This window comes from Tachyglossus aculeatus, chromosome 4 (assembly GCF_015852505.1).
Source record: "Tachyglossus aculeatus isolate mTacAcu1 chromosome 4, mTacAcu1.pri, whole genome shotgun sequence".
Taxonomy (NCBI): Eukaryota; Metazoa; Chordata; class Mammalia; order Monotremata; family Tachyglossidae; genus Tachyglossus; species Tachyglossus aculeatus.
This window is the reverse complement of record NC_052069.1, coordinates 14,974,896-14,990,361: the sequence shown is the minus strand read 5'-3', so window position 1 is coordinate 14,990,361 and position 15,466 is coordinate 14,974,896. Positions and strand designations below refer to the sequence as shown.

Here is a 15,466-nt window from a genome sequence, read left to right as displayed (position 1 = left end):
AAAGCACTGTTCTAAGCGCTGGGGAGGTTACAAGGTGACCAGGTTGTCCCATGTGGGGCTCACAGTCTTAATCCCCATTTTACAGATGAGGTAACTGAGGCACAGAGAAGTGAAATGACTTGCCCAAAGTCACACAGCTGACAATTGGCGGAGCCGGGGTTTGAACCCATAACCTCTGACTTCAAAGCCCAGGCTCTTTTCCACTGAGCCACGCTGCTTGTTTCTAGCCAAAGAACCACTGGAGTGATATCTTTCTAAGACACATAGTTTATTGGAAGGAACCTGAGACTGGGTGTCAGAGGACCTAAATTCTAATCTGGGCTCTGTTACTTAATAATAATAATAATAATGATGGCATTTATTAAGCACTTACTATGTGCAAAGCACTGTTCTAAGTTCTGGGGAGTTTACAAGGTGATCAGGTTGTCCCACGGAGGGCTCACAGTCTTCATCCCCATTTTCCAGATGAGGGAACTGAGGCCCAGAGAAGTGAAGTGACTTGCCCAAAGTCACACAGCTATGTGGCGGAGCCAGGATTTGAACCCATGACCTCTGGTTCCAAAGCCCGGGCTTTTTCCACTGAGCCATGCTGCTTCCCCATCACACTTGTCACTTGTGTGATCTTGGGCAAGTCACTTAACTTCACTGTGCCTCAGTTTGCTACTCTGTAAATGGGGGATTCAATCCCTGTTCTCTATCTTAGGCTGTGAACACCACATGGGGCAGGGACTGTGTCCGACATGATATGCTTTTATCTACCCCAGTGCTTAATACAGTGCTTGACACAAAGAAAGCACTTAACTAATGCTTCAAATTATTATTATTATCATAAGTAGTAGTAGTACTGGACTGTGAGCCCACTGTTGGGTAGGGACCATCTCTATATGTTGCCAACTTGTACTTCCCAAGCGCTTAGTACAGTGCTCTGCACACAGTAAGTGCTCAATAAATACAACTGAATGAATAGTAGTATTACTATGTGAAAGTCCCGGCACCTCTTCTTTGACAATCACCACTGTTTTATGCACAGAATGATTATTGACTCATGAGCTATTCAAATGCCATCTAAAAGTAGCTGCTTAGAAACCCTGTGATTGGTATTATCAATGAGAAGCAGCGTGGCTCGGTGGAAAGAGCCCGGGCTTTGGAGTCAGAGGTCATGGGTTCAAATCCCGGCTCCACCAATTGTCAGCTGTGTGACTTTGGGTGAGCCACTTCACTTCTCTGGGCCTCAGTTCCCTCATCTGTAAAATGGGGATTAAGACTGTGAGCCCCATGTGGGACAACCAGATCACCTTGTAGCCTCCCCAGTGCTTAGAACAGTGCTTTGCACATTGATTCATTCATTCATTCAATCGTATTTACTGAGCACTTACTGTGTGCAGAGCACTGTACTAAGCGCTTGGGAAGTACAAGTTGGCAACATATAGAGACGGTCCCTACCCAATAGTGGGCTCACAGTCTGGAAGGGGGAGACAGATAACAAAACATAACATATTAACAAAATAAAATAAATAGAATTAATATGTACAAGTAAAATAAATCAATAGAGTAATAAATACGTACAAACATATATACATATATACAGGTGCTGTGGGGAAGGGAAGGAGGTAAGGCGGGGGGGGATGGAGAGGGAGAGGAAGGAGGGGGCACAGTGTGGGAAGGCCTCCTGGAGGAGGTGAACTCTCAGTAGGGCATTGAAGGGAGGAAGAGAGCTAGCTTGGCGGATGTGTGGAGGGAGGGCATTCCAGGCCAGGGGGAGGACGTGGGCCGGGGGTCGACGGCGGGACAGGCGAGAATGAGGCACAGAGAGGAGCGGAGGGTGCGGACTGGGCTGGAGAAGGAGAGAAGGGGGGTGAGGTAGGAGGGGGCGAGGTGATGGACAGCCTTGAAGCTGAGGGTGAGGAGTTTCTGCCTGATGGGTAGGTTGTTAAGGTTTATTAAGCCCATAGTAAGTGCTTAATAAATGCCATCATTATTATTATTGTTATTATCTGTAAAATGGGGATTAAGACTGTGAGCCCCCCCGTGGGACAACCTGATCAACTTTTAACCTCCCCATAATTTAGAACAGTGCTTTGCACATAGTAAGTACTTAATAAATGCCATCATTGCTATTATTATTATTATTATTATTATTGTTGTTGTTATTGTTATTGTTATCATTATCATTATCATTATCTTCCCTGTTCCTCAGTTACCTCACCTGTAAAATGGGGATTAAGACTGTGAGCTCCACTTGGGACAACCTGATTGCCTTGTATCTACCCCAGTGTTTAGGACAGGGCTTGGCACATAGTAGGTGCTTAACAAATACCATCATTATTATTTTTATACTATTAAGGCTTTGAAGGGGGGAGAGCAATTAACTGTTGGATTAGAGGAGGGAGAGAGTTCTAGATATAGAGGAGCAGAGAAGCAGAGTGGCTCAGTGAAAAGAGCCCGGGCTTTGGAGTCAGAGGTCATGGGTTCGAATCCCAGCTCTGCCATATGTCTGCTGTGTGACCTTGGGCAAGTCACTTAACTTCTCGGAGCCTCAGCTGTGTGACTTTGGGCAAGTTACTTCACTCCTCTGGGCCTCAGTTACTTCATCTGTAAAATGGGGATTAAGACTGTGAGCCCCCCGTGGGACAACCTGATCACCTTGTAACTTCCACAGTGCTTTGCACATAGTAAGCACTTACTAAATGCTATCAATATTATTAGGCCAGAGGCAGTATGTGGGCTAGGGGTGTGTGGTGAGACAGGTAAGTTGGAGACACAGTCCCTCTGGGGAGACCATGGCGTCTGGGGAGAGCCAGGTTTCACTGATGGTGAGGAGGAGGAGGAGTGACAGTAAGGATCAGGTCAAGGATGAAGGGGAGCTTCCCCATGATGGAGCAGAGGTTCCACAGGCCTCATTCGGCAGAAGCTTTGGGAGGGGGAGAAGGGGAGGGGAGGAGTGGGGAGGGTTTGGATGGGAGTGAGTTGACAGGGGCCAATGTGGGGGGAGGAGGATGAGGGGTGACACTGGGACCCAGAGATTATGGGGATGGGGAGGGGAGGATGGGTGGGAGTGACACAAGGAGAGGGGAAAAGTTGGGTGGCGGACAGGGAGAAGGAGGTGAGGTGGGAGACGAGGACCGGGATGGGCTGGCAGGAGAGGGGAATTGAAGTTAAGTGGCTTGCCCAAGGTCACACAGCAGACAAGTGTCAAAGCTGGAATTAGAGCCAGGGTCCTCTGACTCCCAAGCCTATGCTCTTTCCACTAGGCCAAGCAACTTCCCATAGTAAACTGTGAGCCCACTCTTGTAGACTGTGAGCCCACTGTTGGGTAGGGACCGTCTCTATATGTTGCCAACTTGTACTCCCCAAGCGCTTAGTACAGTGCTCTGCACACAGTAAGCGCTCAATAAATACGATTGAATGAATGAATAGTAAACACTGATTACCACGTGGCAAGAGAAGCAGCGTGGCTCAGTGGAAAGAGCACGGGCTTTGGAGTCAGAGGACGTGGGTTCAGATCCCAGCTCTGCCAATTGTCAGCTCTGTGATTTTGGGCAAGTCACTTGACTTCTCTGAGCCACAGTTGCTTGTCTGTAAAATGGGGATGAAGACTGTGAGCCCCATGTGGGACAACCTGATCACCTTGTAACCTCCCCAGCACTTAGAACAGTGCTCTGCACATAGTAAGCACTTAATAAATTCCATTTAAAAAATAAAAAGGACTGTGTTAAGCCCTGGGGTAGATACAAATTGATCAGGTTGGAGCCAGTTCTTATCCCGCATGGGAAGTACATGTTCCTATCCAAGCCAGTTCCTATCCAAGCACTGTACTAAGTGCTTGGGAAGTACAAGTTGGCAACAGATGGAGACGATCCCTACCCAACAATGGGCTCACAGTCTAGAAGGGGGAGACGACAAAACAAAACATGTAGACAGGTATCAAAGCCGACAGAATAAATGCAGTTATAGCAACATGCACATCATTAATAAAATAGAGTAATAAATATGTACAAGTGAAATAGAGTAATAAATATGTACAAATATATACAAATGCTGTGGGGAGGGGAAATGTAGGGCAGACGTGGGGGCGATGGGGAGGGGAGGAGGAGAGGAAAAAGGGGGCTCAGTCTGGGAAGGTCTCCTGGAGGAGGTGAGCTCTCAGTAGGGCTTTGAATGGAGGAAGAGAGCTAGTTTTGTGGACGTGTGGAGGGAGGGCATTCCAGGCTAGAAGTAGGACGTGGGCCAGGGGTCAATGGTGGGACAGGTGAGAACGAGGCCCAGTGAGAAGGTTAGCGGCAGAGGAGTGGAAGGTGCAGGCTGGGCTGTAGAAGGAGAGAATGGAGGTGAGGTTGGAGGAGGCAAGGTGATGGACAGCCTTGAAGCCTAGGGTGAGGAGTTTTTGCTCGATTCGTAGGTTGACAGGCAACCACTGGAGATTTTTCGGGAGGGGAGTGACATAATAATAATAATAATAATAATAATAATAATAATTTTGGTTCTTAAGCACTTACTATGTGTCAAGCACTGTTCTAGGTGCTGGGTAGATACAAGGTAATCAGGTTGTCCCCCATGGGGCTCACAGTCTTGATCCCCATTTTACAGATGAGGTAACTGAGACACAGATAAGTTAAATGACTTGCCGGAAGTCACACAGCCGACAAGTGGCAGAGCCGGGATTAGAACCCAAGACCTCTGACTCCCATGCCCGTGCTCTTTCCACTGAGCCACACTGCTTCTCATGCCCAGAAAGTTTCTGTACAAAGATAACCGGGCAGCAGTGTGAAGTATAGATTGAAGTGGGGAGAGACAGGAGGATGGGAGATCAGAGAGGAGACGGATGCAGTAATCCAGTCGGGATAGGATGAGAGATTGAACCAGCAAGTTAGTGGTTTGGATTGAGAGGAAAGGGCAGATCTTGGTGATGGTGTGGAGGTGAGACCACTCCTTTCCATTTCTTCCCTCCTTTTGCCCATTATTCAACCCTGCCATCCTTCCCAGCAGCATCACAAGAGGAGATCTCCTGCCTTCTCTAAAAATCCACCCTGTCCACCTGTACATCTGAACCCATCCCTTCACACCATATCAAAATACTTGCCCCCTCCTTTCTTCCCTTCTGACCCTGATCTTCAACGCTTTGCTCTCCCATAGCTTCTTCACCACTGCTTTCAAACATGCTCATGTCTCCCCATTCTAAAAAAACCCTCCCTTGACCCCACAACTCCTTCCTGGTTTCACCCCATCTCCCTCCTACTATTCCTCCTCAAACTCCTTGAGCTATTTGTCTACACCCACTGTCTCACATTTCTCTCCTCCAGTTCTATCTCCCCTTCCAATCTGGCTTCCATCCCCTCCACTCCACAGAAACGGCCCTCTCCAAGGTCCCAAATGATCTTCTTGATAAATCCAACAGACTCTACTGCATGTTAATCCTCCTCAACCTCTCAGCTGCTCTGGTCACTGCTGACCACCCCCTTTTCTTGGAAACATTATCCAACCTTGACTTCACTGACTCTGTCCTCTCCAGGTTCTCCTCATCTCTCTTGAGACTCATTCTCAAGTCTCTTATGCAGGCTCCTCCTCTGCATCCCATCCCCTAAATGTGGTGGTCCCTCAAAGTTGAGTTCTGGGTCCCTTTCTATTCCCATGGCCGCAACTACCACCTCTATGCGGATGATTCTTAAATCTCCATCTCCAGCCCTGATCTCTCTCCCTCTCTTCAGTCTTGCATTTTCTCCTGCCTTCGAGACAACTTTATTTGGATGACCTGCCATCACCTCAAACTTAACATGTCCAAACAGAACTCCTAATCTTCCCACCCAAATCCTGTCCTCCCCCTATCTTTCCCATCATTGTGGACAGAATCACCATGCTTCCTGTCTCCTAAGCCTGCCACCTTGGCATTACCTTTGACTCATCTCTCTTATTCAGCCCACTTGTTCCGTCTGTCACTAAATCCTGGCAGTTCAGTGTTCAAAACATTGACAAAATACACTTTTTCCTCTCCTTCCAAACTACAACCATGTTAATCCAAGCACTTATCCTATCCCACCTAGATTAATGTCCCAGTCTCCTCGTTGATCTCCCTGTGTCCTGTCTCTCCCACTCCAGTCTGTACTTCATTCCACTGCCTGAATCATGTTCTACCAAAATGTTCAGTCTATATTTCTCCACTCCTCAACAACCTCCAGTGGTTGTCCATCCACCCCTGCATCAAATGGAAACTCTTTACCAAATAATTTAAAACATTCATTCACCTTGGCCCCTCCTACCTCACCTTGCTAGTCTCCTACTATAACCCAGCCCGCACACTTACTTTGCTCTTCTAATGTCAACCTACTAACTGAAACTTGATTCATCTATCTCACCACCAACCTCTCACTCACATGCCCTCCCTCTTCCTATCCAACAATTACTCACCTTACCTTCAAAGCCTTATTAAAGGCACATCCCTTTCAAGAGCTTTCCCTGCCTAAGCCCCCATTTCCTTTCCTCCCATTCCCTTCTGCAACACCCTGACATGCTCCATTTATTATCACCCCCACCTCCAAGCCCCATCCCACTTATGAACATATCTGTAATTTACTTATCATTATTAATGTCTGTCTCCCCTTCTAGACCATAAGCTTTTTGTGGGCAGGAAATGGGTTTGCTATAATAACGGCATTTGTTAAGTGCTTACTATGTGCCAAGCACTGTTCTAAACTTGAGGGTAGATACAAGGTAATCAGGTTGTCCCAGTGTTAATCCCCATTTTACAGATGAGGTAACTTAGGCTCAGAGAAGTTAAGTGGCTTGCCCAAGGTCACACAGAAGACATGTGGAGGAGCTGGGATTAGAACTCATGCCCTCTGACTCCCAAGCCTGTGATTTTTCCGCTTGTGTGGTACTCTCCCGAGCACTTAGTACAGTGCTCTGTATATAGTAAGTGCTCAATCAATATGATGAATTTATTTTTGTTGCCTCTCCCATCTGCAAGTCATTTCTTAATCAGGTCCTTATACTTAGGTTGCCTTTTTGTCGTGCTTGGAACCTCTCCGACAACAACTCTAGCCCAGCTTGCCAAATATGAAACAACTTGGAATAACAGAATTGGTTATTGCATTTGCAGACTTCTGTAGCTCAAGGAAAAGTGGGTCACCCTTTAACACTAGGTTCTTTCATGGAGGGAGCAATCATTACATGCAAAGCCACCAAAGCACCATATCGTTGCCATTTTATTTACTTCCTTCAGTATTTAATTTGCAAAATGCATTGCTTAGAATTTGCTGCTCTAAATGTTAATGAAATACAGTACCATTTCAGGAGGGTGGAATCTAAAAAGAATTATCTTTATGTGAATGAATTTTTTCTAGATGTCTGTGCTTCAAAGGTATTTTCATCCTACCTCTAAAGAGAGTTTTCTTTAGTTGAATGAATTTACCTAGATACCCTTATTTCACCAACTTTCCTTATTTTCAAAAGGATAAAGATGAGTTTTGAACTAACAGAGGCATCCATTTTCTCAATAGCATATATACCATTTATTATTCTTATCAAGTGCCGTCGAGTTGTTTCTGATTCACACCAATTCTATGGATATGTTTTCTCCAGAAGGTCCTGTCTTCTGTCATAATCCGTAAGCTTTCGAAGGGTTCTTCCGTTATTGTTATTATCGTCTCTATCCATTTAGCTGTTGATCTACCTCCTCCATATTTTCCCTGGACTTTTCCTAGCATTTGTGTCTTCTCCAGAGAATTGGTCCTCTTGATTATGTGTCCAAATTATGCCAATCTAAGTCCAGTCATTTGGCTTTCCAAAGACCACTTTTGGATAATTTGCTCCAAAATTCATTTGTTTGTTTTTGGGGCAGTCCATGGTATTTGCCAAAGCCTTCTCCAACACCACATTTCAAAAGAATTGATGCTCTTTCTATCCTGTTTTTCACCTTGTCCAGGTTTCAGATGCATATATTGTCAACAAAAATACCATAAAATTGACAACTTTGTGGCAATTGTTACATCAGCATATTTCATTACTATTTCCAGGGTCTTCATAGAAGTCTTCCTAACATTAATCTGAGGCCTATTTATTGACTTTATGATTGATTATAGATCTCAGGAGATGATGATGCATCTACCCCAGTGCTTAGTATAGTGCCTGGAACATAGTTAGCACTTAACAAATACCATTAAAAAAAGAGAGTCTATAGTCTAGAATAACATGGTTGCTTGAAATATTTAAGCAAGCCATATCTATCATGTTGCTATCCCAATCCTTGTGAACTCACCCTAATTCAAAACTATTTTTGGTTTGTAGTCAATAGATCTGTTGGTTTGGTATCATTCCTTTCCAGCCAAATGTCCACAGTGCCAGGCAAGGGTGAGTTTTGAATTTTGAGTTTTGAATTTTGCAGGTTCAGTATTTTGGGTGGGAGAGGTTTCCCTTAGAGGGCAGCAGGAGGAAATGGTGGAGGTGATTTACTGCTATATTTTCAGAGATCTAAAATGATGTTTATTAATGCCTGTCCCCCATTTAGACTATAAGATCATTGTGGGCAGGAAATGTGTCTGTTTATTATTATTGTACTCTCCTAAACCCTTAGTACAGTGCTCTGCACACAGTATGTGCTCAATAAATACGATTGACTGACTGACTGATTGAAAGCCTGAGAAACCCTCACACATGCCCCTACCCAAATCAATGAATCAATTACTCAATCAATAGTGTTTATTGGGTACTTACTATGTGCAGAGCACTGTACTAAGAACTGGGGAAGGTAGACTTCAACAGAATCAGCAGACACATTCCCTGTCCATAACGAGCTTACATTCTATGGGGGAGATAGACATTTATATGAATAAATAAGAAATTAATGATATATAATTTAAAGATATGTACATTAGTGCTATGGAGTTGGGGATGGGGCAAATATTAAATGTCCAAAGGTCACAAATCCGAGTGCATTCGTGATGCAGAAGGGAGAGCAAGCTGGGGAAAAGATGGCAGAAGTAGCTTAGGCAGGATGAGGAAAAACTCCAAAGTGGGTGACGCTCATTATGCTCATGTCAACTCCTCCTCAACTGCTGCAGTCTAGAAGGGGAATAAATCTCTTTTTTTGTAATGGTATTTGTTAAGCTCCCCTCTCAGGGTCACACCTGGAGAGTTTCCAGTACTCTACCAGTCTCAGCTATGGGAGGGAGAGTCAAACAGAGGCCTACCAATTCCATTCCTAGCTTGGACAGTGGCTGGCGAGTGGCAGGCAATCTGCTACAAGTCAAAACTCACCCATGCTGGGCAGGAGTGACATGGGAGAGCATCGAGGGCGGAGACTTGAGTTTACTACGTGGAAGGAGGCAATGGTAAACCACTTCTGTATTTTTACCAAGAAAACTCTATGGATCCACTACCAGATTGCAGATGGAGATGGGGCGTTCTGGGAGAGATGTGTCCGTGGTGTCTCTAAGGGTCGGAAATGATTCGATGGCATAAGACAAGACAAGACATTTGTTAAGCACTTACTATGTGTCAAACACTGCTCAGCACTGGGGTAGGTATAATTTAATTAGGTCGGACCTAGTTCCTTTCCTGCTTGGGGCTCACAGTCTGAGTAGGAGGGAGAACAGGTTTCCCCACTTCACAGTTGAGAAAACTGAGGCACAGAGACGTGACTCCTTCAAGGTCTCACAACAAGCAATTGACAGAGCTAGGGCTAGAACCCATGTCAGAAGGACAACAGGTCCATTAATAATAATGATGATGGCATTTATTAAGCGCTTACTATGAGTAAAGCACTGTTCTAAGCACTGGGGAGGTTACAAGGTGATCAGGTTGTCCCACAAGGGACTCACAGTCTTCATCCCCATTTTGGAGGTGAATGTACATTTTACATTCATTCATTCTTTCATTCAATCATTCAATCATATTTATTGACACCGTAAGCACTAAACATGATGAATGGGTGAATGAATGAATGAACTGAGTGCTACTGTGTGCAGAGCACTGTACTAAGCCCTTGGGAAACTACAATTGAGTAACTCTCCTCTAGTCTATGCTGCTTTTTGGAGTCTGGTCTGGGGGAATGGGACTGGAAGGTCTGGAGGAATGAGATCCTGGTTACATTAATCATCCTGGTATTGCCTGTGACCTCAGACAACAAAACAACTTAACCTTAAGCACTGAAACTTAAGGAAGCAACTTAATCTTGACTTCTCTCTTTCATCATTCCAGCCTCTTTACAGGAAGGTGAAGAGCACTGCTCATGTGGGTGTTGGGAAACATAATGAATGGGTGATTAATTTGAAGTGAAAGGGATCTTTTCATTTGCAGGTCTTCCCCTCTCTGTTAGCTGAAGTGAGGTGTTGACAGGAATCAATAAATATTATGAAATTTGCTGTTTAAATAGAGAGAGAGAGAGAGAGAGAGAGAGAGAGACAGAGAGAGAGAGAAAGAAAGGAAGGGAGAGTGATACTGTCCGCCTCTGTGACGTTGCAGTAGAGAGCTTTCCTTTGTGTCCCATTTTAAGAAAGCCGGGGGTAAATTTGACAATGAACTGGGTGTTTCTTCCTTTAGTATGGAGTGAGTTTACATCATTTCCTGATGTTCTTCCCCAGGTGGTACCCAGAAGGTAAATAACTTCAACTTAGATTTTTTTAACTCTGAGTTGCAGCTCTGACAGTTACAAATTAATCAAACACCCTATTAGGGGTAAGTAGTATTCATCCCTTCCTTCATTCATTCAATCGTATTTATTGAGCCCTTACTGTGTGCAGAGCACTGCACTAAGCGCTTGGGAAGTATAAATCGGCAACATATAGAGATGGTCCCTACCCAACAGTGGGCTCACAGTCTAGAAGAGGGAGACAGACAACAAAACAAGTAGACAGGTGTCAATACAATCAGAATGAATAGAGTTATAGCTATATATCCATCACTAATTAAATGAATAGAGTAACAAATATGTACAAATATACACAAGTGCTGCGGGGAGGGGAAGGGGGTAGGGCAGAGGGAGGGAGGGGGGCAATGGAGAGGGGAGGAGGAGGGGAGGAAAAGGGGGGCTCAGTCTGGGAAGGCCTCCTGGAGGAGGTGAGCTCTCAGTAGGGTTTTGAAGGGAGGAAGAGAGCTTGTTTGGAGGATATGTAGGGGGAGGACATTCCAGGCCAGAGGAAGGATGTGGGCTGGGGGTCGATGGCAGGACAGGCGAGAACGAGGCCCAGTGAGGAGGTTAGTGGCAGCAGAGGAGCGGAGGGTGCGGGCTGGGCTGGAGAATGAGACAAGGGAGATGAGGTAGGAGGGGGCGAGGTGATGGAGAGCTTTGAAGCCGAGAGTGAGGAGTTTTTGCTTCATATGAAGGTTGATAAGGAACCACTGGAGATTTTTGAGGAGGGGAGTGACATGTCCAGAGTATTTTTGTAGAAAGATAATCTGGGCAGCAGAAAGAAGTATAGATTGAAACGAGGAAAGGCAGGAGGATGGGAGGTCAGAAAGTTGGCCGATGCAGTAATCCAGTTGGGATGGGATGAGAGATTGAAAGAGCAAGGTAGCAGTTGGATGGAGAGGAAAGGGTGGATCTTGGCGATGTTGTAGAGGTGAGAGCGGCAGGTTTTGGGGATGGATTGGATGTGTGGGGTGAATGAGAGAGCGGAGTCAAGGATAACACCAAGGTTGCGGGCTTGTGAGATGGGAAGGATGGTAATGCCGTCCACAGAGATGGGAAAGTCTAGGAGAGGACAGGCTGGGGAGGGAAGATAAGGAGCTCAATCTCGAACCTGTTGAGTATTAGATGGTGGCAGACATCCGGGTGGAGAAGTCCTGAAGGCAGAAGGATATACGAGCCTGGAAGGTGGGAAGGAGAGAGAACAGGGAACAGGAATAGTACTAGTCCTTCTTTTAACACAAGTGCTTGTATCTACCCCAGTGCTTACTTCAGTGCTGGGCACATAGTGAGTGCTGAACAAATACCTTAAAACAAAAAACAAAACAAGAAAAACAACAGAAAAACCCAGACTGCCTAGGTCTCTACAATTCAAGGTCAAGTGACTTTTGGTCAGTGATCTGGTCAATATGATCTATTATTACTGTTATTATTATTGTATTTAAGCACTCGCTGTGTGTCAAGCATTGTTCAAAGTGCTGTGGTAGACATACGTTAATTGGGTTAGACACAGTCCTTGTCCTGCAAAGGGCTCATACATTATGCTTTTAACCAGACCTGACAACCCCAAATTCCTCATTAGAGCCTGAATTATCCAATTTTCTGGTCTATGTGGGTCAAATAAACAGAGCACTGATGGGTCTGGGCTGCCTAGTGGAAAGAACATGTCACTGTAACCTCACCGAGCCAGTCTCTTTACCTCAAACTGGATCAGACATCTGGGTGACAGGCCAAGGAGGAGGGCAACCTGCCCCACTAGAAAATTCTGGAATATTCGGGGATGGGAATCGGCTCCTTGTCCAGATGGGGAGGTTTATTGTCATCATCATTATCATTATTATTATTATTACTCTATTTGTTAAGCGCTTACTATGTGTCACGTACCGTTCTAAGCACTGGGGTAGATACGAGGTAATCAGGTTTACCACGTGGGGCTCAAAGTCTTAATCCCCATTTTGCAGATGATGGAACTGAGGCACAGAGAAGTGAAGGGACATTGCCAAAATCACACAGGTGACAAGTGGCAGAGCAGGGATTTGAACCCATGACCTCTGACCCCCTAGCCCATGCTCTTTCCACTAAGTCACACTGCTTCTTGCAGTGTGAATTATTCATTCATTCAATCGTATTTATTGAACACTTACTGTGTGCAGAGCACTGTACTAAGCGCTTGGGAAGTCCAAATCGGCAACATATAGAGATGGTCCCTACCCAACAGTGGGCTCACAGTCTAGGAGACTGTTCAGACACAGTCCCTGTCCTACATAGGGTTCACAGACTAAGTAGGAGGGAGTAGGATGGAACCCCCATTTTAGATTTGAAGAAACTGAGGCACACAGAAATTAGGCAACTTGCCCAAAGTCACTCTGCAGACACGTGGAAGAGCAGGCATTGGAACCCAGGTCCTCTGATTCCCAGAACCAAGCCCTTTCCACTAGGCTACACTGCTTCTCAATCCCCCATGGACGGGCCTGGAAGAGGTCTCTCTAGAGCAGAGATAATTTAAGTGAGGAATTTAAAGCTGGATTTTGACTGTGCTCTGTCTCATTGTGCTTCCTCTCCCAGAAATCCAACCAGAAGAGATAATAATAATAATAATAATATTGATGGCATTTATTAAGTGCTTACTATGTGCAAAGCCCTGTTCTAAGTGCTGGGGATGTTACAAGGTGATCAGGTTGTCCCATGGGGGGCTCACAGTCTTCATCCTCATTTTATATATGAGGGAACTGAGGCCCAGAGAAGTGAAGTGACTTGCCCAAAGTCACACAGTTGACAAGTGGCGGAGTCGGGATTTGAACCCATGACCTCTGACTCCAAAGCCCGGGCTCTTTCCACTGAGCCACACTGCTTCTCCTAAGAGATCTTCATGTGGTGACATATTTCTCTCTACCCAGGCTATGCACGGGTAAAAACGAAGCTAGCAAAGGTGAATTTGGTTATTATTTTAATTTGGGGTTTAATTAAGTGCTTAGTACAGTGCACTATGCATAGTAAGTACTCAAGAATACGATGATTGATTGTACTTTCATTCATTCATTCAATTGTATTTATTGAGCACTTACTGTGTGCAGAGTACTGTACTAAGCGCTTGGGAAGTACAAGTTGGCAACAAGTTGGTACTTAGATAATTTAGATTATTTTCCAGCCTTTTCCCCAGACCTAGAAAAGGGTTTAGCACATATCCTAACCATATGATAATAATAATAATAATAATAATGATAGTATTTGTTAAGCACTTACTATGTGTGAAGCACTGTTCTAAGCTCTGGGGGCGGATACAAGGTAATCAGGTTGTCTCACGTCGGGCTCACAGTCTTAATCCCCATTTTACAGATGAGGTGACTGAGGCACAGAGATGTTAAGTGGGTTGTCCAAGGTCACACAGCTGACAAGTGGTGGAGCCGGGATTTGAACCCATATAATAATGATAATAATAGTGTTGGCATTTGTTAAGCGCTTACTATGTGCAAAGCACTGTTCTAAGCGCTGGGGGGATACTAAGTGATCATGTTGTCCCACGTGGAGCTCACAGTCTTAATCCCCATTTTACAGATGAGGTAACTGAGGTTCAGAGAAGTTAAGTGACTTGTCCAAGGTCACACAGCAGACATGTGGCGGAGCCAGGATTCGAACCCATGACCTCTGACTCCAAAGCCCGTGCTCTTTCCACTGAACCACGCTGCTTCTCTAATCAATTAATCATTTGATCATCATTTGATCATCTATTCATATCAATTAACAGTATAGATTGAGAGCATACTCTGTGCACAGCACTGTCCTAAACTGCATGGCCTATTGGAAACTACGTAGAAGTAGGAGACCTGATCTTGGCTTCACCATTTACCTCCTGGGTGCCCTTGGGCAAGTCACTTGCCTTTTCCCTGCCTCAGTTTCCTCATCTATTAAACAGGGATGAAATGCCTATTATCTCTCCTGCTCAGAACATGAGGCTTATGAGGGACAGGTTGTCTATTTGATCTGAATAAATTCTTTCTACCTCAGCTCTTAGTACAGGCCTCGGCACATAGTCATCATTTAACAAATAATATTCTCATTTTTATCATTATTACCGAGCATATTGGAGAATACAATAGAGTTGATAGACACAGTAGCAGTTATCGAGGAGCTGACCGACAACTGAATACTCAGCTTGGCCCTGTGAGTCCTCAGCTTGAAGACTGCAAACCTTGTCTTTAGTGTCCTAAAATGTGATCTTTCCCCTTTTGTGTTCCTAATTAAATCCCTACTTTGATCTTATCTGGTTTGGTAGTTTCGTTCAGTCACGGTCTCTAGAGTCTGCACAGAGTTATCCACTGTGCTCTGTTGGGAGTTTGGTGATGCCTTACCTGTCTTGAATGATATCCAACATAGGGTCATCTGTAATTTTTGCACTAGTTCAGTGGAGTACAGCAAAGCGGCACCAATTTCAGCCTCCTGAGGAGAAAACCTTGCTGGAGTCGAGAGTCTGTGAGCTTTATGTCTCATAAGGACAGCGTCCGATCCGATTATCTCATATTTATCTGGGGCTTAGCACATAGGAAGCACTTAATGCATACCATAATTCAGTCTTCACTTCGTTTGAGCTATGCAGGTAGCCGCAGAGTTCTAAAAGACCCAAAATCTTGAAAAGAATGAGTGAAAGAGCTCTGCTACAGTATACAGCTCTTTGGGGAAAGCTTCTTATTGTAGCAATTTACACAGTTATGTACAGTGATACATCTAGGCAGGAGACTAACACTTTCAAAAGGTGTTGTGGTACCTCAGTTCCTAGCATAAAGACAATTCCTTGACTTTACAGCTCAGACACAGGGGCTGTTCGAGAAGTAAAGGGACAACAGAAAGAGT

The 15,466-nt window shown here is 44.9% G+C and overlaps 1 non-coding gene across 1 annotated transcript; it reads left to right on the top strand.

Annotated features, from left to right (window-relative positions):
- The first annotated feature begins 9,101 nt into the window (after window positions 1-9,101).
- LOC119928012 lies at window positions 9,102-9,239 on the top strand. The gene has a single exon (XR_005450973.1). It is a non-coding gene; the product is annotated as a small nucleolar RNA SNORA7 (small nucleolar RNA).
- The last annotated feature ends 6,227 nt before the right edge of the window (window positions 9,240-15,466 follow it).